Source organism: Myxine glutinosa, chromosome 3, assembly GCF_964187855.1.
Source record: "Myxine glutinosa chromosome 3, kmMyxGlut1.1, whole genome shotgun sequence".
Taxonomy (NCBI): Eukaryota; Metazoa; Chordata; class Myxini; order Myxiniformes; family Myxinidae; genus Myxine; species Myxine glutinosa.
In genome coordinates this window covers 179221200-179249115 of record NC_136263.1, presented here as the reverse complement: position 1 = coordinate 179249115, position 27916 = coordinate 179221200, and the positions used below count along the sequence as shown (strand labels likewise).

General features: G+C 46.6%; 1 long non-coding RNA gene across 1 annotated transcript in view; it reads right to left on the bottom strand.

Moving 5' to 3' along the window:
• The window catches only part of LOC137423024 (uncharacterized), a 72358-nt gene extending 65323 nt beyond the window's left edge, over nt 1-7035 (bottom strand). Inside the window, exon 1 of the long non-coding RNA XR_010983618.2 lies at nt 6923-7035. This is a non-coding gene — a long non-coding RNA (uncharacterized LOC137423024). The remainder of the gene's footprint in view (nt 1-6922) is intronic.
• Between the last annotated feature and the right edge of the window lie 20881 nt (nt 7036-27916).

Sequence of the window (27916 nt, the reverse complement as noted above, 5' to 3'; positions counted from 1 at the left end):
AAGTGCACTTTGTTTGCAAGAGAGGTGGCCTATCTAGGTCACGTGATCGGCCGCGAGGGGGTAAAAACGGACCCAGACAAAATTAAAGCGGTAGAGGAGTGGCCCGCACCACGTACCATCAAGGAGGTGCGGGGATTTTTGGGACTCTGCTCCTACTACCGGCGCTTTGTGGCGAAATTTGCGGAGTTGGCCCGTCCCCTCCACCGGCTTACAGAGAAGGGGACGCGATTTAATTGGACACGGGAGTGCCACGAGGCCTTCCAAAAATTGAAGGGGTGTCTAACATCCGCACCCCTTCTAGCTTACCCCACTAGTAACGGGGCATTTACCCTGGACACGGATGCGAGCCAGGAAGAATTGGGCGCAGTTTTGTCTCAGACACAGGAGGGCGTGGAGAGAGTGATTGGTTACTATAGTCGGGCCTTAAGTAGGCCCGAGCGAAATTATTGCGTCACTCGCAAAGAGTTATTGGCTATGCTGGCTGCCATGAACCATTTCCACCCGTACCTGTACGGGCGGAAATTTTTGGTTAGAACTGACCATTCCTCCTTGCAATGGCTCCTTCGGTGCAAGGAACCGGAGGGCCAAATTGCAAGGTGGTTGGAAAAGTTGCAGCAGTACGATTTTGATGTGGCCCATAGGGCCGGGAAGGCCCATGGTAATGCGGACGCACTCTCTCGGCGTCCTTGTCTGGGGGAAAACTGCAAATTTTGTGCGAGACACGAGGAGAGGGAGCAATTGGGCGATTCTGCCCCGATTCTCGTCGTCCGGCGCAACCCGGGTGAGAGGGCCAATTTTGCCACTAACCGCGGACGAGGAATTTGGAGATTTGGCATGGAGCACGGCCCAGCAGGAGGATCCTGTCCTGGGGCTGGTGTTCAATTGGGTCAAATTGGGGCAAAGACCAAAGGGGGAAGAGGTCACCCCCCTCGGGGCACAAACAAAGGCGTATTGGGCTCAGTGGCAGACCCTGGAATTGAAAGGCAACATCTTGTATCGCAAGTGGGTGGAGGTTCCCTCTGATAGAACTTCCTGGCTGGTGATAGTCCCTGACAAATTCAAGAACGTCATATTGCAACAGGTGCATGGTACCCGCTCCGGCGGCCATTTGGGCAGGACAAAGACAATATCTCGGGTCCGCCGGAGGTTCTATTGGGTGAATATGGGGCGCGACATACAGGACTGGTGTCGGAGATGCGACGCCTGTTCTGCCAAAAAGGGACCAGCACGGAGGATGAGGGCCCCCCTTCAATTACATCAGGTGGGGGCCCCCCTTGAGCGGGTGGCTATGGATATTCTAGGACCGCTGCCCCGCACCCGCCAAGGTAAGAAGTATATCCTCGTTGTAATGGACTATTTCACCAAGTGGCCGGAGGCCTATGCCCTCCCCAACCAAGAAGCAGGGGTGGTAGCACAGGCCTTCGTAGAAGGATTTGTATGTCGGCACGGGATTCCACAGGAGCTGCACACCGATCAGGGTCGAAATTTTGAAAGTCAATTGCTAAAAGATGTGTGCAGACTCCTGTCAATTCGGAAAACCAGGACCACGCCCTTGCGGCCACAATCTGACGGGATGGTGGAAAGGTTCAATCGAACATTGATCCAACAACTGGCATTGTTCACCACCACCCGTCAGGATGACTGGGACGAACATCTCCCGTACCTGTTGATGGCCTACCGAACTAGCCAGCACGGGGCCACCGCATGCAGTCCAGCATTGCTTATGTATGGGCGGGAGTTACGGGCTCCCGCCGACTTGCTATGCGGTCCCGTGCCAGACACCACGGACACACCGCCGAGGGAGGGTTACGCACGTCACCTGGAGGAAGGCATGGAGCGGGTCCATGCCTTCGCCCGCCGCCAGCTCCATCTGGCGGGGGCCAAGATGAAGCGCAGGTACGACGACCGGAGCCAGGGGAGTCAATACGCTCCGGGGATGAAGATTTGGTTCTTTAATCCCCGGAGGCAGAAGGGAAGGTGCCCAAAATTCACCTCCCCCTGGCAAGGCCCAGGAGTCGTCCTGTCGCAAATCTGTGACGTGGTCATTAAGATCAAAATGGGGCCACGGACCCCCCCTCGGATCGTCCATGCCGGCCGGATAAGACCTTATGCCGGCGAGCAGGCGCCCTCATGGATCGCCTCGGCTCTAGATGCCGAGGCAGGACCCAGTACCTCTTGCGACGGGGGCTCGTAGCGTCAGAGGACTGGGGGGATGGTAGTGAGAGATGCCCCGCTGTGGTGGGATGGCAACGCTGTCATCCCTCACAGAAGGGTGGGGCAAATGCGCAATAGATTATGGGGTTTATGGCAGTGAAAACTAGCCCGGGTGGGTTAGGTTATATTGATAGGGATCTAGCGAAGATGACATTAGGTAACGTTAAGTTTAGTTAGTGACTGATACCTGTAGTGGGGACGCAGGTAGATTAGTATGGATGATAATGACGTGGTATGTGCTTAGTGTAAAGGGAAGACGGGGAGCACTAAGTTAGCAGGGTAACAGGTAGATGAGATGATGCCGTGTGTGTGAGGATTGAACAGGTGTGATTGCACAGGTGTGCAACTGAACAGGTGTGTGGAGCAGTGTATGAGGGAGTAGTGGTGATTGCGTGTTGTGTTGACCAAATGGTCCAGGAAGAGGAGGAGGGTGCAGGTGGCACCAGGTATGATTGCACAGGTGTGCAACGACAGGTGAATGGAGGACAGGTGTATGGAATAAATGGTATGGAGTATTGGAATGGATGGTCGTGGAGTGAGTATGGTGGAAATTGTGGAGTGGAGTGGATGGTGCGAAGGTGTGAATGGGGGAAGAGTGGACCCCCATCACAGATACCCGGGGCGGGTAGTGTAAGTGTTAGGTAGAGGGTACAGGTAAATTGTGGTTGGATATTGGCATCTGTGGTGCGGGTGAAAGAATGGTCTTTGGATGGGTGCATTAGTGTTGTGGAAATGGCTGGGCGTGTAGCCTGTTAGTGTGTGTAGTTGGTTGGGCACTCCACCACTGTGAGGATGTCGGCCAGGTGAGGCCGCGGGTGGGCTCTGGGAGCCGGTAGTAGTTGTTGTGGATGGGGCCCGAGGATCCGGAGGACGGACCCGGGTAGCCCAGTGCCAGAGGGCACCGAGTGGGGTGACAGAGCCAGGAGGGGCTGTCCCCAGTTAGTTAGGTTAGGGTGAGGAGCTAGGTAAGCTCGGGTGGCAACTGCAGTGGTGGAGGTGTGCAGGTGGGTAGACCTGCTGGGAGAGCTACACGTCGCAGCCCAGAAATTGTGCAAGGGCACCGGGAGATGAATCGGGGGAGTGAGACCCCAAATTGAGAAGCACCACATTTTGGTCAATGGGAATTGGTTTTTAGAACCCATAGTGTAAGTTGGCCAATGGATTGGCAGGGAGAGACCCCGGGTAGTGTAAAGTGTGTTAAGGTCATTTAGAGGATAGTTAGGATTGGAGTCTCCTCGCACCATCTGCATCCACTCACCTGAGGTGACAGGTACTCCGCACCATGCCATGTTTAATTATTTTTGATGCAAATGTTTTGGATTGTGAGACGCATCATGACGTGGGTGTGACATTGTGCTTTGTTGTTCCATCTCTTCCTCCTTATGAGGATTGATGACGAATTGGGTGATGGCAAATTTTGGATAGAGGGATTGTGGAGACGAATTTGGTATAGGGGAAATATGGGGAAGACGTGACAGTAGTGACGAATTTGTAAATGGGTAGATTTTGTAAATATGGGGTAAGGGCAAGGGTAGTGTAGGTGACAGGGGGGTGACGTACGGTAGGGACGAGCTTTCTCACTTCGCCCTCCGTACGCATTTCGCCTTGCATTGCCTTATTGATGTGTACCCTTGTGACCTTACCCCTCGCTCATTTGTCTTTCCCCTTTTGTCTCCCACATGACCTGTGCGCCATTGGGCGCCGAGGGGAGCGTGCGTGGGTCGGCCATTGTGCGCCCGAAATTCCCAGAACCAGCTGTCTGCATCGATGCACCACATTATGGACCACAGGTCTGTGGCCGAGCACCACTTATGGACCCCATGGGTTGGGGCATGGCCTCTCTGCTGGAACCGGCCATGAGGGCCCAAAATCTTGCTGGCGGACCTCGGCCACAGGGCACCGATGCCCCACAGGTGAACCACACTAGTCGGCCCTGTGGGCCATAAATAAAATAAATAAAAATGGACACATCGGGTGCAAGTTTTAATACAAATAGGCCACCAGTAAGCAAAGCAAAAGAATGACAACATCTGGAAGACCAAATATAATAACCAGCAGAGGGAGCCGAAGAGCAAGAGATCACCTGCAGGGTTAGGGGTTGTTGATTTTATTTTTTATTGTTGAACACTGATGAACTATGGTGACTGCACCGATTGGTGCTTGAGGGTGCTTGTATTGGTGCATTTTTGGGTGCTTTCCTGGTGCGTCGATGCAGAGCAGACTGTCTCCCCCCCAGAAAGAACAATCACAGGTCCTGGGTTAGTTTTGTAAATAAAAATAGCGTCATTGTAAATAATGCTCCCCACCATCAGTGTATAGTTTGAAGACCATTCCGCAATTCGGTTAACTGTGGGCGTAAGTCTGTTAGGCAGGGTGCAATGGAGCAGCGGGGACATTTATTTATGTTTTAAAACTGTCGCACTCAGGGTCAGGTTAAAAGTAGAGGGAACCACACCTACGTGTCACACTAAATAAAAGTTGTAGGCCCGGGCCGTGCCTAAGAGGAGGAGGGTGCAGTGTTGCGGAGATGAGGACTGTATTTTTTTTGATTGTGTGCTGTATTATTATTACTAGGGCGTGCCCGCACGTACGTGCTTGCCCGTACGTGCTTGCCCGTACGTGCGTGCAAAAAAACATGCGTGCAAACAACAACAAAAAAAAACTTTGAAACCACGTGGCAGTAACAACCACAGAACCCCCCCCCCCCCTCTATTTACATGAAATGGTTTGGTCCATTGGCAACTTTGAAACCACGTGGCAGTAACGACCACAGAACCCCCCCCCCCCCCCTCTATTTACATGAAATGGTTTGGTCCATTCGCAAAGCCAAAGCGAACGGCTTGCGAGTACGGTGACCATACCTTGGGAACCACTTGTCCGATTAATTTCAAACCTTGAAAAGGCACATCCTCGGGTCCCCAGCAATATACCTGGCAAGTTTCAAGTATATCGGACCGGTAGTTGTCGAGAAACAGCGGTCGCATACAGACAGACAGACAGACACACAGAGATTACTGGAATTATAGATAGATTATTGTTTATTCTGTGCCCCCCTACCTCCGGAGCTGTGTAAAGGTGAAAGGGCATCCCATAATTAGTCCACAAGCATACACGTCAGCCAAATAATAGAATACCCCTGTTTGATAGTTATCTCTTATTCTGTGTTTTTGGGTAAGGCTGTGTCTCCCATTAATTGAAGTACTCCATTGCACCAGTGAAAGAGAATAGATCCCCTTTCATTCCCATCCCCAAAATCTACATCCCCTTTCGTCATTGCCAAGCCTCGATTCCCAATTACCTCCCCTCCAAAACCACCATTGAACATGTGCTCGAATCGGAGAAGAAAGGCGTGCCCGCCCGTCGTCATCAAGGGCGGAGCCAGAGGGTCGCGCGACCAACCAGGGCCGAGGTGAGCACCCCGATGGGCGTGTCCAAAAGGCCGGCGGCTTAATCCCCGGAGGCGTTATAAAGGCGCGCACGCAGGAAGCAAGTGAGTTGGTCACCAAGAGAGAGTCGTGAGGAGTCAGTCAGTGGAGTCGGTGGTCAGTTGGTTGCGTTGGTTGCGGTGAGGAGTCGGTGGTGGTGGTCAGTTGGTGGCGTTGGTTGCGGTGAGGAGTCGGTGGTAAAAAGTGAGTGGACCAAGAAAGAGTTGAGGGGTTGGACCAGACGAGTCGGGGAAGGCCTGGCAAAGCACGCGTCGTCCACAGCAGCCACAACAGCAGCTTGGGGGCCTGAATGGCGGTTTGGAGCAGGGCCGTGAAGGAACGGCGGCTGCTAAACGCGCCGGTTGTGCTGCAGGACCCCCTTGGACCTTCCTCTCCCTCCAGCCATCCACCTCCTGCCATTCCATCCTTCTTGTGTACGTGAGTTTGTTCTGTTTGTTCTGTCCTGGGTTATTAAGTCTGTATAAGCTAGTATTTTCACTGTGTCGCCTGCGTCTTATGTGCTTGTAAATAAACGTGACTGCTTTCTTTTGCTTATGTGTGTAAATAGTCAATAAATTCAGTAGTATTTCCAAACCTTTCTTTGCCTTCGTTTTCCTCTTTGCATTCGTCGTTTTAGTCTTTTCCCTCATTGAGCAGCCGCGGTGCGATCTGGTCAACGTCGGGTGGAATCGGGTTCTAATCGGGGAGTAACTGTTCGGTCGCGGTTGGACCATCCGCTCGGCCCATCATACCATCTAAACCGCGATCAGTAACAATATATATATATATATATATATATATATATATATATATATATATATATATATATATATATATATATATATATATAGTTGCAGTTTTGCGAAGCCCGTTCCCTTACAAAGGGGGGATTAAGCCCTTTTTCTCCTTGGGTCTTCGAACCGTGAGACTGAGTCGCCACTTCCAGGCAGACGTGGGAAAGGGTCTCGGGACAATTTTTCCACGTACCTTAAGTATCCACGCCGCAGCGGAAGCGGGGATCGAGTCTCGCACGAGCCACGTGTAATTGAGTACACCTGAGCGGATGGCGTACCATGTGACCCATGCTGTTACCTTGCTATTGAACCTGATCAGAGCGATCTAATTCATACCATGCTAAGTCAATGATGGAAGGGACGAAACGGTCGAATCAGAGGAAGAACAGATTTAATTATTATTTACACAATGTACAATGGTAGAAGAAGAAGAGACACAGGGCAGTCTTAAACAGTCTTACTTATTTTCCAGGCAATGGGCCCACTCACACACACAGGGAGATGAAGGAAGAATGTTCACGCGCCGAACGCGCCGGCTTTGGTCCTCCAGGAACGGCTCACCCGGCGTGGCCCTCTGGCGGTCACCACACGTATCCCGGCGAAGGCAGGCAGGCAGGCGGGAAAATCCTCGCGGTGCATATCTGGGCAAACGCAGGCAGAAGGTAATATGCGCGCGTCTGTGGCCTGGCACGGCTGTCTTTCACAGCGTTATTAATACAAATGCGTGGAGCGCGGGGGGCAGGGCAAAGTTCATATACCAACGTTCGTACCAACTGAGAGCTCACGTATTCGGCCCCGACTTCAACTCAGCGCATCCCTTCTCATAACGCATTTGCCCCATAACTCAGGTGGGGGCTCTGGGCACTGGGTTATATCGTCCCACCCTGGCCCGACTCGAATGTTCCAAAACCCCGCCTTTTGCCGCAGTGGTATGTCACTCCCCTTGAGTCCTGATTGGCGGCTCGCCTTACCGTCGGCTCCTCCTCCGCCTTCCTTTGGCCTTGATCGACTTGTTCAGGCCGGCCTCGTGGTATTTCGCGCCAAAACCAAAAGCATCAAGGTAAAGGACCTAATTCTCATTATTCTACTCAACGCAAAACTAACACAGGAAAGGTCTACGCTTACATTTACTAAGAAATAACTGAGCTTAAACGAGGCTACATGTTGTAGTGTAACTAAACTAGGAGGGGAAATTAACCTTTATTATAAAAACACAAAATCGCACCACCATGAGCAAAGCAGAATGCAACCTTTGCGAACTTAGTTCAGACTAACTCACAAAAGTCAATGTTTGAAATACATTTGACAAATATTAGTTGAACTGACCTACCTGCATCTCTAAATGTGAACGAGTTAACTATTGGACAGTTCATCTCATTCGTACACTTAAAGTTCTTTTTTACGTCTGCCACCAAAGGTGGACCGAGGTTGTTTTCACCCCTGTCTGTCTGTTTGGTACTTGCAAAAATCGAAGATTTTTTCATGCATATTGGTTGGTCGACTTTGTTATTCTGTCTGTCCGTCTGTCCGTCTATCTGTTTCTCAACCGCCCATGGGTCACAATTCAAAACCCATCGTCATGAAACTTTACCAAGTTGTAGAGGTAGTTCAACTTCAAAGGTCACCATCAAAGGATTTGAGGTTCAACTTCAAAGGTCATCTTGAGGTCAAGTTTCAAAATCGTCATTTTTCATCCAATTGACTTGAAAGTTGAACAGGCTTTGCAAATTGGGTCACTGAATTGGGAAACCAACCATTCAGGAAACCAATTGAATTGGGAATTCAACAATTTCTGAAGTCAAAAGGTCAAAGGTCAACTCAAGGTCAAACTTCTAGAATCATAAATTTTCATCTGAAAATCGTCCATTTTCATCCTATTGGCTTAAAAGTTAAACACCAATTGCAAAGTGCCTCATTGAATTGGGAAAGCAACTATTTTTGAGGTCAAAGGTTAACTCAAGATCAAACTTCTAATATGATTAATTTTCATTTAAAAAATAATAAATCTTTATCCGATTGACCCGAGCTTTGATTAAGATCGTCAATTTTAATTTTAATGAAATGGACAATTTGATGTATCCATGGCAACTTTTTTGTGGCGAGTATCGTACTCAGCATGACGTACATCTTATTACTTGCAAAATCGAAGATATTTTCAAGTATATTGGTCGGTTGCGTTTGTTATCCTGTCTGTTTGCCATCAGCCTACAGGACACAATTCTAAAGCGATCGTCATTAAACTTCACCAAGTTGTAGAGGTCGTCACAATTGAGAAGCCCATTGATTTGGAGGTCAAAGGTCATCTGGAGGTCCAATTTTTAAAATCGCCATTTTAAATCCGATTGACTTGAAAATTGAACAGCATTTGTACATTGAGTCACTAAATTGAGAAACCAATTATTTTTTAGATCAAAAGGTCAAAGGTCAACTCAAGGTCAAACTTCCAAAATCATCAATTTTCATCTGAAAACCCATCAATTTTCGTCCAATTGACTTGAAAATTGAACAGCATTTGCATAGTGCCTCACTGAATTGGGAAACCAACTATTTTTTAGATCAAAAGGTCAAAAGCCAACTCAAGGTCAAACTTCTAAAATCATCATTTTTCATCTGAAAAATCGGCACTTTTCTTCCTATTGACCCGAGCTTTGATCAAGATTGTCAATTTTTATCTTGATGAAATGGACAATTTGTTGTATCCAAAGAAAAAAATTGGGAAGGGGCGGCGGATTTTGCAAGTATCATGCTCTGCATGACGTCTTCTTGTTTGTTACTTGCAAAATCGAAGATTTTTCAAGTATATTGGTCGGTTGTGTTTGTTGTTCTGTCTGTCTGTCTGTCTGTTTGTTACTTGCAAAATCGAAGATTTTTCAAGTATATTGGTCGGTTGTGTTTGTGGTTCTGTCTGTCTGTCTGTCTGTTTGTTACTTGCAAAATCGAAGATTTTTCAAGTATATTGGTCGGTTGTGTTTGTGGTTCTGTCTGTCTGTTTGTCTGTCTCTTTGTCTGTCTGTTTGTTTGTTTGTCACCAGCCTACAGGTCACAATTTTCAACCTATCTTCACCAAACTTCACCAAAGGGTAGAGTTGGTCAAAAGCAAGAAGCCAATTGTTTTTGGGGTGAATAGGTCAAAAAGTCAACATAGGCCAAAGGTCACCAAATTTGCTAAATTTCTAAAATCCTCAATTTTCAACCGATTGACTTGAAATTTGAAGACCACTTGCAGATCTGGTCACTGAATTCAACCACCAAGTATTTTTGAGATCAGCATAGGCCAAATGGTCAACATAGGCCAAATTTCTAAAATCCTCAATTTTCATCCAATTGACTTGAAATTTGAAGAGGACTTGCATATCTGGTCACTGAATTCAACCACCAAGTATTCTTGAGGTCAACATAGGCCAAAAGGTCAGCATAGGCCAAATTTCTAAAATCCTCAATTTTCATCAAATTGACTTGAAATTTGAAGAGGCTTGCACATCTGGTCAATAAATTCAACCACCAAGTATTCTTGAGGTCAACATAGGCCAAAAGGTCAACATTGGCCAAATTTCTAAAATCACCAATTTTCATTTGATTGACTTGAACTTCTAAGATGATTTATATATATGGTCACTGAATTCAACCACCATCTATTTTTGAGGTCAACATAGGCCAAAAGGTCAACGTAGGCCAAATTTCTAAAATCCTCAATTTTCATCCAATTGACTTGAAATTTGAAGAGGACTTGCATATCTGGTCACTGACTTCAACCACCAAGTATTCTTGAGGTCAACACAGGCCAAATTTCTAAAATCCTCAATTTTCATCCAATTGACTTGAAATTTGAAGAGGACTTGCATATCCGGTCACTGAATTCAACCACTTATTATATTTTAGGTAAACACAGGCCAAAAGGTCAACATAGGCCAAATTTCTAAAATCACCAATTTTCATTTGATTGACTTGAACTTCTAAGAGGATTTATATATATGGTCACTGAATTCGACCACCATCTATTTTTGAGGTCAACATAGGCCAAAAGGTCAACATAGGCCAAATTTTTAATATCCTCAATTTTCATCCGATTGACTTGAAAATTGAACAGCATTTGCACATTGAGTCACTAAATAGGGAAACTAACTATTTTTGAGGTCAAAAGGTCAAAGGTCAACTCAAGGTAAACCTTCCAAAATCATCATTTTTCATCTGAAAAATCGTCACTTTTCATCCTGTTGACCCGAGCTTTGATCAAGATTGTAAATTTTTATCTTGATGAAATGGACAATTTGTTGTATCCAAAGAAAAAAATTGGGAAGGGGCGGCGGATTTTGCAAGTATCGTGCTCTGCATGACGTCTTCTTGTTTGTTACTTGCAAAATCGAAGATTTTTCAAGTATATTGGTCGGTTGTGTTTGTGGTTCTGTCTGTCTGTCTGTCTGTTTGTTACTTGCAAAATCGAAGATTTTTCAAGTATATTGGTCGGTTGTGTTTGTGGTTCTGTCTATCTGTTTGTCTGTCTCTTTGTCTGTCTGTTTGTTTGTTTGTCACCAGCCTACAGGTCACAATTTTCAACCGATCTTCACCAAACTTCACCAAAGGGTAGAGTTGGTCAAAAGCAAGAAGCCAATTGTTTTTGGGGTGAATAGGTCAAAAAGTCAACATAGGCCAAAGGTCACCAAATTTGCTAAATTTCTAAAATCCTCAATTTTCAACCGATTGACTTGAAATTTGAAGACCACTTGCAGATCTGGTCACTGAATTCAACCACCAAGTATTTTTGAGGTCAGCATAGGCCAAATGGTCAACATAGGCCAAATTTCTAAAATCCTCAATTTTCATCCAATTGACTTGAAATTTGAAGAGGACTTGCATATCTGGTCACTGAATTCAACCACCAAGTATTCTTGAGGTCAACATAGGCCAAAAGGTCAGCATAGGCCAAATTTCTAAAATCCTCAATTTTCATCCAATTGACTTGAAATTTGAAGAGGACTTGCACATCTGGTCACTGAATTCAACCACCAAGTATTCTTGAGGTCAACATAGGCCAAAAGGTCAACATTGGCCAAATTTCTAAAATCACCAATTTTCATTTGATTGACTTGAACTTCTAAGATGATTTATATATATGGTCACTGAATTCAACCACCATCTATTTTTGAGGTCAACATAGGCCAAAAGGTCAACGTAGGCCAAATTTCTAAAATCCTCAATTTTCATCCAATTGACTTGAAATTTGAAGAGGACTTGCATATCTGGTCACTGACTTCAACCACCAAGTATTCTTGAGGTCAACACAGGCCAAATTTCTAAAATCCTCAATTTTCATCCAATTGACTTGAAATTTGAAGAGGACTTGCATATCTGGTCACTGAATTCAACCACTTATTATATTTTAGGTAAACACAGGCCAAAAGGTCAACATAGGCCAAATTTCTAAAATCACCAATTTTCATTTGATTGACTTGAACTTCTAAGAGGATTTATATATATGGTCACTGAATTCGACCACCATCTATTTTTGAGGTCAACATAGGCCAAAAGATCAACATAGGCCAAATTTTTAATATCCTCAATTTTCATCCGATTGACTTGAAAATTGAGCAGCATTTGCACATTGAGTCACTAAATAGGGAAACTAACTATTTTTGAGGTCAAAAGGTCAAAGGTCAACTCAAGGTAAACCTTCCAAAATCATCATTTTTCATCTGAAAAATCGTCACTTTTCATCCTGTTGACCCGAGCTTTGATCAAGATTGTAAATTTTAATCTTCATGAAATGGACAATTTGCTGTATCATTGGAAAACTTTTGGGGGGGGGGGGATTTTGCAAGTATCGTGCTACGCATGACGTCTTCTTGTTTGTATGTTTGTTTGTCAGTCTGTATGTCAATCGCCTACAGGTCACAATTTTATACCGATCTTCACCAAACATCACCAAATTGTAGAGTTGGTAATAAGGAAGAAGCCTATTGATTTTGAGTTCAAAAGGTCAACATTGGCCAAAAGGTCAACAGAGGCCAAATTTCTAAAATCCTCAATTTTCATCCGATTGAATTAAAATTTGAAGAGGACTTGCAGATCAGGTTAACAAAAATTATCCAGAGGTCAGCATGGGCCAAAGTTCAACAAATTCTTTTCGGGATTATGCAAGTATCATGCTATGCACGACATATTTCTTATTTGCTTATTTGTGAGGAAGATATCTCAAAAGGTTGCAGACTGATTCAAACAGAACATGGTGGACAGGTTGGATGTGTGACAAGGAATAATTGATTCGACTTTGGTGAAGGCCCAAATCCAGGTACTATCATGTTTAAAATGATTCTTCACCACAAAACTAGGTGTATGAGTTGGGTAGGCGACAATAATAAACCTCCCTATCAGTGGGATACAAAACATAAACTGTTCAGGTATGCACTCTACTGGGTGCCGTTATATAGTTAGCCTTTGGCTTTGTGTTCTTTCATCATATATTTCTTTTATTGCAGTTTAAGTTGTTAAAAAAGATGCATCAAACATTTATTTAAGAAAGAAGAGAAAAAAACATCGTAAGTATGGGGGAAAGGAGACAAGGAAACAACAAACAATGCAGGAAATGTCAAAACGTTTCTGCCTTTTCAAAAACTTTCAGAATCAAAAACATGACTTCAATTCTAATGCCATTAGCGAACACACCTACCTGTGAAAAAATGGGGGCAACAGCAAGAAAACTAGGTGGTCGAATTGTTTGAGCGTCCGCTCTAATCTGGGAGGACGTTGTTTGAACCTCGACCGAGTCATACCAAAGACTTTAAAAATGGTATGTGCTGCATCCATGATTGAATGCTTGATGCTCAGCATTTAGAGGATAAAGTACAGATAAACAACCATAAGTTGACAATGGCCAAATGGCCTCCTCCTGCATAGAGGTTCCTTGTAAAGGAATACAGCTAGTAAGTATTATTATTATTAAATTACATGGAAAATGACTAATATATGTACCGAGGTTCCTTGAGGCAAGACGGTACCATCATGATTAGGGGGAAAAGATTTTGATGTAAACAATATATATATATATACATGTATATATATATATATACATGTATATATATAAAATCTATATACAATATATATATATATATTATATATATATATATATATATATATTGTTTACATCAAAATATTTTCCCCCTAATCATGATTGAATCATAAAAGAACCATGTCATATATATATATCCTCATGTCACATGTCACATGTCATATACTGTCATATATACCGTCACTAATACAAGTTTTTCTTGACGGGTTTACTTTCTTAACTCAGTATATCAATCTGGTGAGTTCATTTTACACTTTGGTGATTTATTTGTTAAAAGAACCATGTCACTGATTGTCTGTCGCAGCAAGAAGTCAACAACAGGATTATATCACAGGTGGCGTGGCAAAATGTACAGACAGGTGCATTTGATGATTGGCTTCACAGTCGGGTATACAAGGGTTGTTGCGTTCTGTATTCATGGAAAACAACTGCTGCACGTATCCAAAAGTTATTGCCGCTTCCTCTGGAGATGGTCCGTCAACTCGACAATGCTGTTTGTCATGGAGTGGTGGCTTTACGAAATTACGGCATGAAACAGTGTGCTATTGCTCGGCATTATGGCATCACTCAAGGTCAGGTGTCAAAGATCCTGAAACGAAATGCTCAGAGGGGTGTCCCTACTCCAATACCGAGGCCAGGACGTCCCCGCAGAACCACAAGGAGGGATGATCGCCAGCTGCACTGGTTAGTCCGCAATAGCCGTACCAAGTCAGCTAATCGGCTTAGGGCTGAGTTGCAGCAACTGACAAATGTGCCTGTATCCAGAAGGCTAGTCAACCATCGACTGGTTCAAGCAGGCTATCGTGCCAGGCATCCCCTGAGAAAGCCACGCCTGACCAGACAACACCGCCAGCGCCGATTGCAGTGAGCCAGAGAGCACCGTCAATGGCAGCCAGGACACTGGAATCACGTGATCTTCAGTGACGAGTCTAGATTTCTGGTCTATCGTCAAGATGGCCGCGTCCGAGTGCACAGACAAGTGCATGAAGCCTACAACAAAGATTGTATAGTGCCAAGAGTCCAAGCTGGAGGTGGTGGGGTGACCGTTTGGGCTGCTTTTCATGCAGGGGGCAAAACTGACCTGGTTGTTCTAAATGCAAACCTGAACCAGTTCAAGTACAGGGCCATTCTGGAAGAAACATTGCTTCCATTTGCTCGTGCAGCCTTTCGAGGAAACTTTGTCTTCCAAGATGACAATGCACGGCCTCATTGTGCTTGCATGATCCAACACTTTCTTGCTGACCGTGGTGTAGAGCATATGGAGTGGCCTGCCATGTCCCTGGATATGAATCCGATAGAGAACTTGTGGGCAGAATTAACGCGTCAAATCGACCACTTGGACCAGCAGCCGACCTCTGGCCGTGAATTGCAGCAGGCTATTGTCACTGCATGCCAAGCGATTCCTGTCCAAACCTTGGCAAGTCTCGTGAACAGCATGCCTCAACGTGTACGTGCTCTCCTGAATGCTCGTGGGGGTTACACGAAGTAATGAACTGTAATTTTACTGTCCGTAATCCCAGTCGTAATTTAGCTTTTGTTTTTGTTAAAAAAATTTTGGCTAATGTGCAAAATAAAGAGATACTTCTGGAAAACGTACAGAAGTTTAACACAGTATTGTCCATGAATTGAGTTCGATATCAGTTTACATCACTTTCAAGGATCAATTTATTTGTTTCGAAATGTCAAATGTGGTTTTTGTTTCTTTTAAAGGTCCCATTAACAAAATCTCGAATAATTTCAACATAATTCCAATGAAATTTTGGTTCTAAGACATCTTGAAAAGTAAGTTCACCCCCACAAAAAAAATATTCCATATTAAATGCCAGGTCTGTAGATACATATTTTTATGTCGGTGGGGTAGAGTGATATATAGAGTCAGGTAGATCTGTATAGGTAGTGTGTTCCAATTATCGTGATAGCGAACCCCACATGTAATAAGTTTGTTTAGGCAGTTTGTTTGCGTAAGTGTATCCCCGTGGTCTTACAAGGATGACCCTTGGGATAATTATCGTAGGGATTATGTTAATTCCCCGGCTCGTAAAACATTGTGATCATCCCGTTGACCCTTATGGCACTGCACATAATAGACACTAGTGAGAATGTCCCTAGTCCACTAATTAAATCCCCCCCACAATAAAACCCACCGGAAGCCAGTTTGGAGCACTGCTGATGGAACCGCAACCAGTTACATCACCACAAAGCACAGGCAGGTCGGGAGCCATGCCCAGAAAGACTCGCTATTTGGTGGGAGCCGACCAACCAAAAGCCAGGTTAAGGAGGGAGCCGTCGTCACGAACGTGCTTGACACAGTTCAACGGTCGCCATGAAGCAAGAAGCTACCAGCCGATTGGGGAAATAAAGCGGCGCAGTAAGCAGCGCGCCGGTTGGCCAGATACCATCGAGGACATGAGAGGCGGGGCTGAGTGTGATTGGTGGAGAGCTAAACCTGTGAGGTTGGCCGGCAGGGATTGGTGGAGAAGCGCTGATGACGTAGGAAGCCGACGTTAAAAGTATGAGGAGACCGACATTTTCTCTCTCTTGCCCTGTAAGTCTCTCTTGCCCTGGACGTCTCTCTTGCTCTGGACCTTCTGCTTGCGTCTGATGCCTGCCTGCGAGTGTGCGCCGATGATTCTCCCCCCTATCTTCACGTTCTGGACCTCGGTTCAGGCGACGGTGTGCCAGGAGGGGATTGTGAGGAGGCCGAGTTTGGCAGGCAGAAACGACGCGCGGCTGGCCACTGGAGAGCAGCAGGGCCTCGGAAACGGGTGCGTGCGAGGCCTGTTTCTCTCCCAGGTTACTCCCTCCTCCGGTATGATAGACCTGAGCCTTGTCCTGGAGGTGGGGTTGCTATCTTTATAAAAAAAAAACTCTCTTCCTCACTCGCCCTGCACTGCCCTCTCTCCACCTCACCCCCAGGAATACCTTTGGCTACGGCTTCCCCTTCGCTCCCACCTTTTGTTCATATGTGTGTTGTACCGTCCACCAAACAGTGATGACTCCATCTACATCTCGCTGTCTGAGAATATGGACCAACTTCTATCGACCCATCCCAACTCTCTCTTCCTCATATGTGGTGATTTCAACTGTCACCATGCCAGTTGGCTGGGTGTGGGTACCTCTCTCACCAGCCATGGCTCTTCAGCAAAGGACTTCTGTGACTCACTGGGACTGACACAATCTGTCAATTTCCCGACCCGGATTTCAGTCAATGGAGCATCTTCTCTTCTGGACTTGGTTATGACTAACTTCCCTGAAAATGTCTGCTGCTCTTCTTCTGCTCCAATCGGCTCTTCTGATCATGTGCTTGTTAAAGTGGACATCTCTCTGACCATTCTCAGAGAGCCTCCTCAGCGTCGACGAGTCTGGCATTTCACTCAGGCCAACTGGCACGGTCTTCAAGCAGCCATCAATCATCTGGACTGGTCTCCCATCTCTACCGCCTCTGACATCAACTCATGCTGGGAATTCTTCCAAAGTAAATTGCTCTCTCTCATGCACAGATTTATCCCATCTCGTCTTCAGTTGTCATACCCTTCCTCCCGTCCATGGTACACGGAATCTTGTGGTGAGGCTATTGCCCAGAAACAACTTGCTTTCGTCTCCTGGAAAGCAAATCCAACGGAAGGAAATCTCATTTCCTTTCATAAAGCCCGAAACAAGTGTGTGTCCACCCTCAGGAGAGCCAGGAAACAATATCTCTCCATTCTCAGGACCGAACTCTCTTATCTGTCTCCCTCTTCCAAATCCTGGTGGTGTCTGGTCAAATCGGTTTCTGGTGTTTGTTCCCCCTCCATCCCCTTCCTCACCTCAAATGGCCACACGGCTGACTCCGCACGTGAAAAAGCTGAATGCCTCAACTCTGTGTTTGCCTCTAAATCTTGTGTCCCAAACCCATCCCTCTCTGTACCCACCGTACCCAGTCGTACCCAGCTGCTCCTGGACTCTGTGTCCTTTCCTCCTGACAAGGTGGAAAAGTTTCTGTCAACCCTCGACTCGGATTCTGCAACTGGACCTGACGGCATCAGCCCACGGGTCCTAAAATCCTGTTCTTCCGCTCTTTCACTCCCTCTCTCTGTTCTCTTCACCATCTCTTTTGCTCAAGGTCATCTTCCATCTGCTTGGAAATCTGCCAACATCACCGCTTTGCACAAAAAGGTGCAAAAACAGATCCCAGCAACTACAGACCCAATCAGCCTTCTCCCAATTATCAGCAAAGTCATGGAATCCATCATTGCTTCAGATATGAAATCTTTCCTCTTCTCCAATGGCTTGATCTCTGATCATCAATTTGGTTTCAGACCTGGACACTCTACTCTGGACATGCTGCTTCCGCTTTCACAACAATGGATGGAGGTCCTCAATGCCAAACAGTAAATTAGAGCAGTCTCCCTTGACATATCACGTGCCTTCGATACGGTCTGGCGCCCCGCTCTGCTCACCAAACTCTCCTCTTTTGGTATGCATGGAAATCTCCACGCATGGCTGGTGGACTTCCTCTCTAGTCGTAGTCAACGTGTGGCCCTGAATGGGTTTCTCTCATCTCCTCTTCCTGTTCAGGCTGGAGTTCCCCAAGGCAGTGTTCTGGGCCCTGTGCTTTTCTGGTCTTCATCAATGATCTCTCTGACTCTCTTGAAAATCCCGTCTATCTCTTTGCTGATGACTCTACTCTCTGTCGCTCCATTCTTCATCCCTCAGATCGGCAGTCTGCAGCCTCCTCACTCTCTGCAGTCGTGGACAAAATCACAGACTGGGCAAACAAGTGGAACATGTCTTTCAATCCTGACAAATCTCACACTCTTACGATGTCTCTCCGAAAAGATCGACTGGACAACCCTCCCATCCACTTTCTGAATAATCCTCTCCAAGAAGTTCTGTCACTCAAGCTTTTGGGTCTCACTATCTGCCATGATCTTTCCTGGGAAAACCACATTTCAAATCTGGCCTCCAAAGCCAGTCGCCGACTGGGCATCCTCCGTCGTGCGAAGTCCTTCCTTGGCACACCTGAGCTCCTGACCACATACAAGGCTTTCATCCGCAGCTCAATGGAATACTGCTCTCCCCTCTGGGCTGGTGCTCCTGCCTCACACCTAGCTCGTCTTCACGCTGTTGAAACCAAAGCATTCAGAATCATTGGAATCTCCCGCGATGAAGCTAACTCCAAGGGCCTCTCACTCACTCACCACAGGCAGGTTGGTGGTCTTTCCGTCTTCTACCGACTCCTCTCTGGCCTTGCCCCCCCAGCTCTCTCTGGGCTCTGTCCCGCAAATATTCCTACAGGTCACACAAGATCTGCCTGCAACCCTCTTATGGTTAAACTGCCAAAATCAAGACTCTCTGCTCACCTTCACTCCTTCAATCCTCTTTTCTCCCGCCTCTGGAACAAACTCCCTCACTCTCTTCAATCCCACTCCTCCCTCCAGGTCTTTAAAACAGCTGTTCACCACCATCTCTTATCTTCCCCCATCCAAAACCTTGATCTTTTCTACCCCCGCTAATTTCACCCCAATTCCACTTTTTTGAAATACCAACTTCTGTCCTGGAAGTCCTTGGTGTCCTTGTGTTTTATACTTCTCCCTCCCCCCCCCCCCCCTTCCCACACCTCCTCCCCCCAAGCCCTCTCCCTTCCACACATCTCCCTACTCTCAAATGTTGTGTTTGTGTGCTTCCCCTTCTCTCCCCATCTTGTCTTCCACTCCCTCTTTTTATATATTTTGTTTGTCTGGTTGATTTGTTTGTGAAGTAAATGTTAGCTCTTTCACGAGCCTCGATTCAGTATACAAAAAAAAAAAAAAAAAGGCCGGGCGGTTCCCACCAATGCACCGGGCGAGTTTGGTGCCGACACTGTTCCTGACGAGACCCCAAGCTTGTTGTGCGAATTGCAATACATCACACACCATTCCTTTCCACGTTATTTTATCCCTGTGTCTGTATTTAAGTCTGGTGTAAGGGATCCCAATTTAGGAGTTTAGTTTATCGCGTTTTCTTTGTCCCGGCATTCCGTTGTAAATAAATCCTTTCACTATTTTTCCCTGTACATTCTAAATCCGTTTCTAGTTTCAGTTAATTTGCAGGATCGGAGCTGCCGCACAGGACCGAAAGGTTAGCGTCAGCCTCTTCTTCTTCTTCTTTCTTCCACCCACGCTTATTTCGTGAAATCCGCTATTGAATTGAATGCCTCCATTAACGCTCGATTGCTATCCATGATTTTCCGTCTTCACCGAGGGGAATCACGCGACAATATATATATACTGTCGTGGCAAAAAATATTGGTACCCTTTCACTTTTTTCAAATAATGCCCCATTTCTTCCAGAAAATTGTTGAAAATAAAAAATCTTTTGGTATCCACATATGTATTTCTTTGGTTTGCAGTGGAACAAAACCAAAAAGCTGAAAGGATTACTAAATCTTAGCTTATTCCACACAGGAATCCAAAAATGGCCCTGACAATATTATTGGCACCTTTTAGAAGTTGTTAGAAATAATTCGATTTCAAGCAGCTGATTCTCCTTTACTTTGGAATTGAACCAACCTGTGGTGAGTTGCAGGTGCCTGCAATATAAAAATCACTCATTCAACCACTTTGAATAGTGAAAAGGAGTCATTCTGCTGTTTTGTGTTACTGTGTGTACCGCAATAAGCATGGAGAAAAGAAAGAAAACCAGAGAATTGTCTGAGGAGGTCAGACACAAGATTGTAGCCAAGCATGGACAATCTCAAGGCTACAAGTCCATCTCCAGAGACCTTGATGTTCCTGTGTCCACCGTACACAATGTTATCAGGAAGTTTAAAGCCCTTGGTACTGCAGCCAACCTCCCTAGATGTGGCCGCAAGAGAAAACTTGATTGAAGATTGCAGCAAAGGATTGTTCGAATGGTGGAGAAAGCACCCCGATCAACTGTCAAACAGATTCAAGCTGACCTTCAGACACAAGGTACGACAGTTTCAACTTGCACCATCCGTCGCCAACTCAATGAATGGGGGTTCTATGGTAAGGGACCCAGGAGGATCCCACTGCTGAGAGAGAGACATAAGAAAGCCCGACTGGAGTTTGTCAAAGCACACCTGAACAAGCCAAAATCATTCTGGGAGAATGTCCTGTGGACAGACGAGACCAAATTAGAGTTTTTTGGTAAAGCACATCATCTCCATGTTTGCATAAAACAAAATGAAGCCTTCAAAAAAGAACACCTTCACTACAGTCAGTAGGGAAGGTTCAGTGATGTTTTGGAGTTGCTGTGCTGCCTCTGGAACTGGGTACCTTGAAGGTGTGCATGGCATCATTAAATCAGGAGATTACCAAGGCATTTTGGAACGCAATGTTCAACCCAGTGTCAGAAAGCTGGGTCTCTCTCGAAGGTCATGGGTCTTGCAACAGGACAATGACCCCAAACACACTTCAAAAAGGCCAAACTTTTAATAAAGAGGTGTATGAAGCTCATTCATGGCTACAGGAAGTGCTTGACTGCATTTCCAGGGAGAGGAGGAAAGAAAGAAAGTGAAGGCGGGAATACAAAGGGAATGTAGAAGAGGAATCAACATTCAGGGACTTGAGCCTTTGAACGAGTCGGGCTTGGCTAGGCCTAAAATCGCTTGCTTACTTTCCTAACCCTTTCATCTTTTCACTCTGCCCTTCTCGCTGTTCTCATCCCTTCATAAAACATGCATGTTTATCCCCAAGCCCACTTGAATCATATTCATCTTTTCTTTGCTCTTTATCCTTCCCTTTCTATTTCCAGTTCCCTCGCTACACTCACTCTTTACACACTCTTCCTTTCTTTTCTTTCTCTTCACCTCCCAACTTCACGCACCTTCGTGTCAGCAGTTTGTTCATCTCGCCACCCAACCAGATCGGAGCAGTTTACTTCACCTCACCGCCAGCCCGATCCTGCCAAAACTATGCAAGCCATCACATACAGACATTAACTATTGGGTGCCCCCAGGAGATCCAACCCATTAACTATTGGGTGCCCCAGGAGATCCAATCCATTAACTATTGGGTGCCCCCAGGAGATCCAATCCATTAACTATTGGGTGCCCCAGGTGATCCACCCATTAACTATTGGGTGCCCCAGAAGATGCCATCCATTAACTATTGGGTGCCCCAGGAGATCCAATCCATTAACTATTGGGTGCCCCAAGAGATCCAATCCATTAACTATTGGGTGCCCCAGGAGATCCAATCCATTAACTATTGGGTGCCCCAGGAGCACGAACAAAGTTAAGGGATGAATGTAGTGCAAGGCCACTGATACACGAATCACGAGCCAGATCACTGGGAGGCAGCCATTAAAACAAGTTGTTGCAAGGTGTGTCAGGACACCCAAAGCACCCCCACTGTTTACTTCTCACCACTTAATCTTCTTGCCAATCTCATTGCCCATATCATCCATTTCATAGTCCGTAGCCTCTATGTCAGCCTGTGCCTCGTACATATCACGCCTTATGCCAGCCCCCAGCCGTATCTCCAACCCTGCCCCATGTCGGGCTGCACTGGCAGTGCTGAACCACTGCCCTGTGGCATTTATCCCATCGGCGGCGCTGCATTTTCCGGGGGATGGGATGAAGGGCACCCATCACTGTGGGTGCCTCTACTGTGTGCCCCCCACCCCCCTCCCCACTGCTCCCTCTCCCACAATGTTACTCTCAGATGCAGTTTCCTCTATTCCCTCAAAACCCACATGGTCCTGCCTGTATTGGTGAGACATAATTGTTTTATTTAGAATTTCAACCTCGCTACACTCCTCCACAATTTTGCGGTGCCGCGCAAGCACCCCGGTCCTATCTTACTCCCGATGTCGATTACTACGATGTCACAGGATGCCAAATCTGCACTACTGACACCAATTGTTACGGGTTTGCTGGCCTAGTCATGAGTGGCTCTCGGACCCGCTTCCCTACCTTTGACTCTGAAGCCGACGAGCCGCAGATAACTCCGTGGCATGGTGGGTTGACAAGCCACTACAGATGCCATCTGAGATGATGAACTTAGGCAGGGTCCTCGCATCCAATTCCTGCATTACCCTTCTGGCAAATTAATCCCCCCATACAAGGAACCTTGCTCTTGACACAATTTAATTTAACTGGCCGCTACTCATACTTAAATCAAGTATGGCCAAACATAACCAAAAGTGTGATGTCAGCTAGTCTGACCGTAGTGAAACTGTGAAACAAAACTCCAATCAACTACTTGCACACGAGTGATCAATCAATAGAGAAAGAGACAATCAGGCAGATTGGAAATGGGCTCATTCCTTGAGGACTCCTTCTGGCTCTCTTTGCTCTTTGGATGTAAACGACACCTAGTTCTGGCCTACCCAGACTTATAGAACCCTCAGCCGAGGCATGGCCTTAGAGCCGACCAGTATCCCGGCATAGCTTGTTGATCCCGGTGCTGCCTTCACATGGGACCACAGCTGTTGTCCAACCACGCTCATTGGTCGAGCTCCTGGCTTGGGGACACGTCTTCTGGTAACCCCACCCATATGGAGTCGTTGCTGCTCCGTCAGGTGCTGGATATTCTACAGCACAAACGACTGATGTTCCTTTCATTTTGCTTTGTATTGTGGTTTGTAATGAAATGTGGGTCTTGTGCAGTTGCAAAGTGTGTATGGATGCACTGAAAAGACCTTTTGGGAACAATGGAGATTAAGAGGGATGGGGGGAAGAGATAAGAAGGGATATAAGAGAGGGGATTTAGAGAGGAGTTACAAAGGGAATTCAAAGCCGCCACACAGATACAACATGCTTCCCTGCCCACTGATACCAGTGGAAAGGTAATCTATCTAAATTAAACAAAATACGACTGATATATCACCTCACTCCTCCAAATCAACTCCTATGGTATCCATGGAAACCTCCACACATGACTTGCAGACTTACTCGCCGGTCGCAGTCAACGTGTGGCCCTGAATGGATTTCTCTCATCTCCTCTTCCTGTCCAGGCTGGAGTTCCCCAAGGTAGTGTTCTGGGCCCTGTGCTTTTTCTGGTCTTCATCAATGATCTCTCTGACTCTCTGGAAAATTCTCTCCATTTCTTTGCTGATGACTCCACTCTCTGCCGCTCGATACCTCATCCCTCAGATCGGCAATCTGCAGCCTCCTCACTCTCCACAGACCTGGACAAAATCACAAACTGGTCAAACAAGTGGAACATGTCTTTCATCCAGGCAAATCTCACACTCTTACTATGTCTCTCCAAAAAGACCATCTGCACAACCCTCCCATCTACTTTCTCAACAATCCTCTCCAAGAAGTTCTGTCACTCAAGTTTTTGGATCTCACTATCTGCCCTGATCTTTCCTGGGAAAACCACATTTCCAAGCTGGCCTCCAAAGCCAGTCGCCAACTGGGCATCCTTCGTCGTGCGAAGTCCTTCCTTGGCACACCTGAGCTTCTCACCACATACAAAGCTTTCATCCGCAGCTCAATGGAGTACTGATCTCCCCTTTGGGCTGGTGCTCCTGCCTCTCACCTAGCTCAGCTTCACGCTGTAGAAACCAAAGCTTTTAGAATCATTGGAATCTCCCCCGATTAAGCTGATTCGTCACTCATGCTCACCTTCACTCCTTCATTCCTCTTTTCTCCCGCCTCTGGAACAAACTCCCTCACTCTATTCAATCCCACACCTTCCTTCAGGTCTATAAAACAGCTGTTCACCACCATCTCTTATCTTTCCCCATCCAAAACCTTGATCTTTTCTACCCCCGTTAATTCACCCCAGATCCACTTTTTTGAAATACCAACTTCTTTCCTGGAAGTCCTTGCAGTGTCAATTTGATTTTTTTACCTCTCCCACCCCCTTTCCCATGACCCCTCCCCCCAAGTCCTCTCGCTCCCACAGATCTCCCGATGTCCTGGGTCCCTCCTATTGTAGTTGTGTGCTTCCCTCTCTCTGCCCCATCTTATCTCCCGCTCCCTTTATTATGTTTTATGTGTCCGTTTATGTTTTTTTGTGATTAATATTAGCTCTTACACGAGCCTCGATCTTGTATACAAAAAATAATAAATAAATAAAAATCTAAACTCCAGGGTTTCTTTACGTGTTAGATGCAACTCCCTGGGGTCTTCCAAAACTGCAAAAGCATATGTATATGTCTTATAGGTCTTCCAAAAACATATATACTGTGTATATATATATATGCATAATCCTATAGCATTGTCAGAAAAAGTATTTAAAACACCTAACGATTTTCAAAACAAATCTTCCATGTTGAGGTTTTCATAAATAAACCGATCTTGCACTTTTTGGTCTTTCGGAAGAGGAAAGGAATATGAGAAAGGAAGAACGAGGTTTATTTCGGAAACGTCACACAGAAGAGGTCTAGAGGACGACGGTTGATATAACGAGGTCGATTTGCTGTGCTTCGCAGGGAGCACGGTTAAGCCCCTCATCCCATGGAGATAAAGCCCTCAGATCGATGCAGTGGAACCAGTGAGCGCCTCCCGTTTCCACCCCGCCCCGCCCCGAACCCAAGCAGAAATTTATGAATGGACTTCGGCGTCCGGGTTGAATGGAAGGCGAAGCGCGGGAGGGCGGAGGGAAAGGCGAGAACCCGAGCCGCGATTCCCGTGTACCGTTTGCCGACACGCTGCCTGCCAGCCGCTCACACCATCTGCTCCCCCTCCTTAACCCCCACCCGCTCCTCCACTTCCTCCCCCCATTCCCCCAAAACGGTGCCAATCTCACTTCCAACGTGCTTAGACAATAACGGGCACACCCAAGCGAACCGACGTCCTTTGTCTACAGCCCTGTAATCACCGAATGCTTATCACTAATTTCTAAACGGCATAACTGCCGCGCGTTTCATCGACCATATGGCTGGCCGTCCCTGAAGGGTCAACGCACCCAACCCTCGGAAAGACCCGCAACGTGGAAAGTACAGTCACAAAAAAACCCGCCAATTCCGTGAAACGTATAAATAATGACGAAATGTTTGTTCAAAGTGACCAGATTAAATAAAATAAGGCGCTTTTGACGGAACCTGGTCCGTATGTCGTGTTACCGTAATTTCCGTATATTGCGCTCATCGATTGCACCGCCATGGCGGTCACGCACAAACGCCCTTGACAATGGTCAGGGAGATATATCTCTGTCGTGGATCCACGGAGCCCGGTTGGGATGTGAGCCGAGAACAATAATTGAGCAAATGTTTCCACTCGGGCCCCATGCAAAAACAGGAACTCCCCAGGCCTCGGTAGCAGGGAAGGCCATGGTGCGTTTTCCTGCACCGAATGCTGGCACGTGCGGCAAGTGCGTCATCGGCCTTGCCGGAGGGACACCGAGGAGCACCCCACGATACTTCTCGACGCGTCCCTCCTCACCCCCACCCCCCAAACCTCCCCTCATGGGGGAGGCAAGGCCGGAGAGGTCAGGAGGCCATTTTAGAGGCCTAGTCAATGTGCTCTCCGTAATCCAGCACGTGCCTACTACTAGATCTTCACTGCACGTCCGACCCGTCATATTGTGTCAAGTGTTTAATCTCGAGAGAGAGAGAGAGAGTAGCCATTTTAATAAACATTACAGCACTGGGCTATCTTTTCACTTCAAACTAGAACGGGCACTCGGTAGAGCGCATACCTTCGCCGCAGCTACTGTTCTGTACTTGGCATGGGAGTGTAGGGAACAGAACAGTGAACAGTTTGGTGCTGATTTCATGCAAATCGGATAAGAATTGACCGAGTTATGACAAAAAACGCACATTTTGCAAGGTCGTGACCCCCCTGACCTTTGACCCCCAACCGCTAACAAGGGTAATGTCTTCACTGGGTCATGTCGTATATCACAAGATCGGGCATTGAATTCTGAACATTTTGGCATTAGTTGCATGCCAATTGGATAAAAATTGACCGCGCTATGGTAAAAATACGATTTTGACCTTTTCGTGACCTTGACCTTGACCTTTGACCCGATTGCTCCCAAAATCTAATCAAATGTGTCCCGTATAATAACCAATCATCCCACCAAATTTCATGCAATTCGGTTGAATACTTTTTGAGTTATGCGAATAACATACACACACACACACACACAGACATACAAATAAATACACAGCGATCAAAACATAACCTTCCGCTTTTGCGAAGGTAATGACACGTCTGGTGTCATGGCTGGAGGTGGCATTTCGAACCTGACCTCTGAGTCTTGGAGGTCGACGGTTCGAGCCCAAGCCCGACCCAGTCATACCAAGCAGGTGCTGCTTCCTCGACTCTCTCAGAATGTAAAAAGGAGACAGCACGGATAAGCAACCATATGTTGGCAAACATCGCGCAGGCTTTCATGGGCCTAAAATGGCGTCCTCCTGCGTTGAAGTTCCAGTCGTCAGCAAACTCGTGTTATAATTGTATTTGGAATCTATGACCAACTCGTGACGTCATACAAACAATTCGTTCCTCTGGTTTCTCGGTCCGGAGAATAGCCTTTTCATTGTAGGCCAACGTGGTGAATTTCCCATCGGTTTTTCTCGGTCCGAATGCATTGTGGGTACCGTGAGTAGTCGTCTATGCAGTTTGGGCGGATGTAGGCCTATACAGGCCGAATCGAGCGAAATGGGCCAAGATGGCCCGAGTGTCCGGCTGTCCGTGCCGATGGTGGTTGCCAACGGAGGATGTGGATGCCAAAGTTTTGCAAAACGTGGCCATTGACGTCTGCTTCTTCACGAGGGCTGTGTAGGAATATTTATCGGAACTAGATACTCACAAAGGCCCAGGAAACGTGGAGGGTTTTAAAAATTATTTTAAATGCATAAGTGTGCATATAGACCCTTGGGATGAGAACACTGTGACCTATACCTGTTGTAAGTGCTCGGTGGCCCCAGTACCGACCTGTTGAGGCCTGCAATCCTAAATAGCAGAATCGAATATGTGGTAATTCAGGATTTTTGTATGAAATAAAATAAAGTGGTATGCAAAGAGGAAACCCCAGTGCGAGTAATAAAAGTGGAAGTTAAGGCCTCATGACCAAAGACCCTTCTTTTTGGCGCCAAGACCATCGGATTATTGCTCACGTTGCACAGTCGGCAGTCGTGGCCTTCCATCCTTGCCACTTCCACTGCTGCCGGGACCGATAACACGGCCTTTGCCCTTCGATCCCAAGGCGGCGGCCCTTTTGCCCAGAAGCCTGGGGGGGGGGGGGGGGCTTTCCGAGAAAGCATGTGGCCTTTCCTCGTGCCAGAGAAGCAAACCGCAGCCCCGACTTTCTAGTGCGTTGCTGAAGCCGGCGAAAGTGCCTCTGGAAGGAAGTACAAACCACGTCTTTGCTCAATTCCCGTGGCTAGCAACCAGAAGCAGAAGCGACGACTCGATGAGGCAACGTCCATGGAAGCTTCAAAACGCACCCAGGGCAGCACTCAACCTGCCTGCTTGTGTACAATAGGTTTGTAAATGCCGTGCACCGACCGAGCTGCTTCGAATCATAAAATAC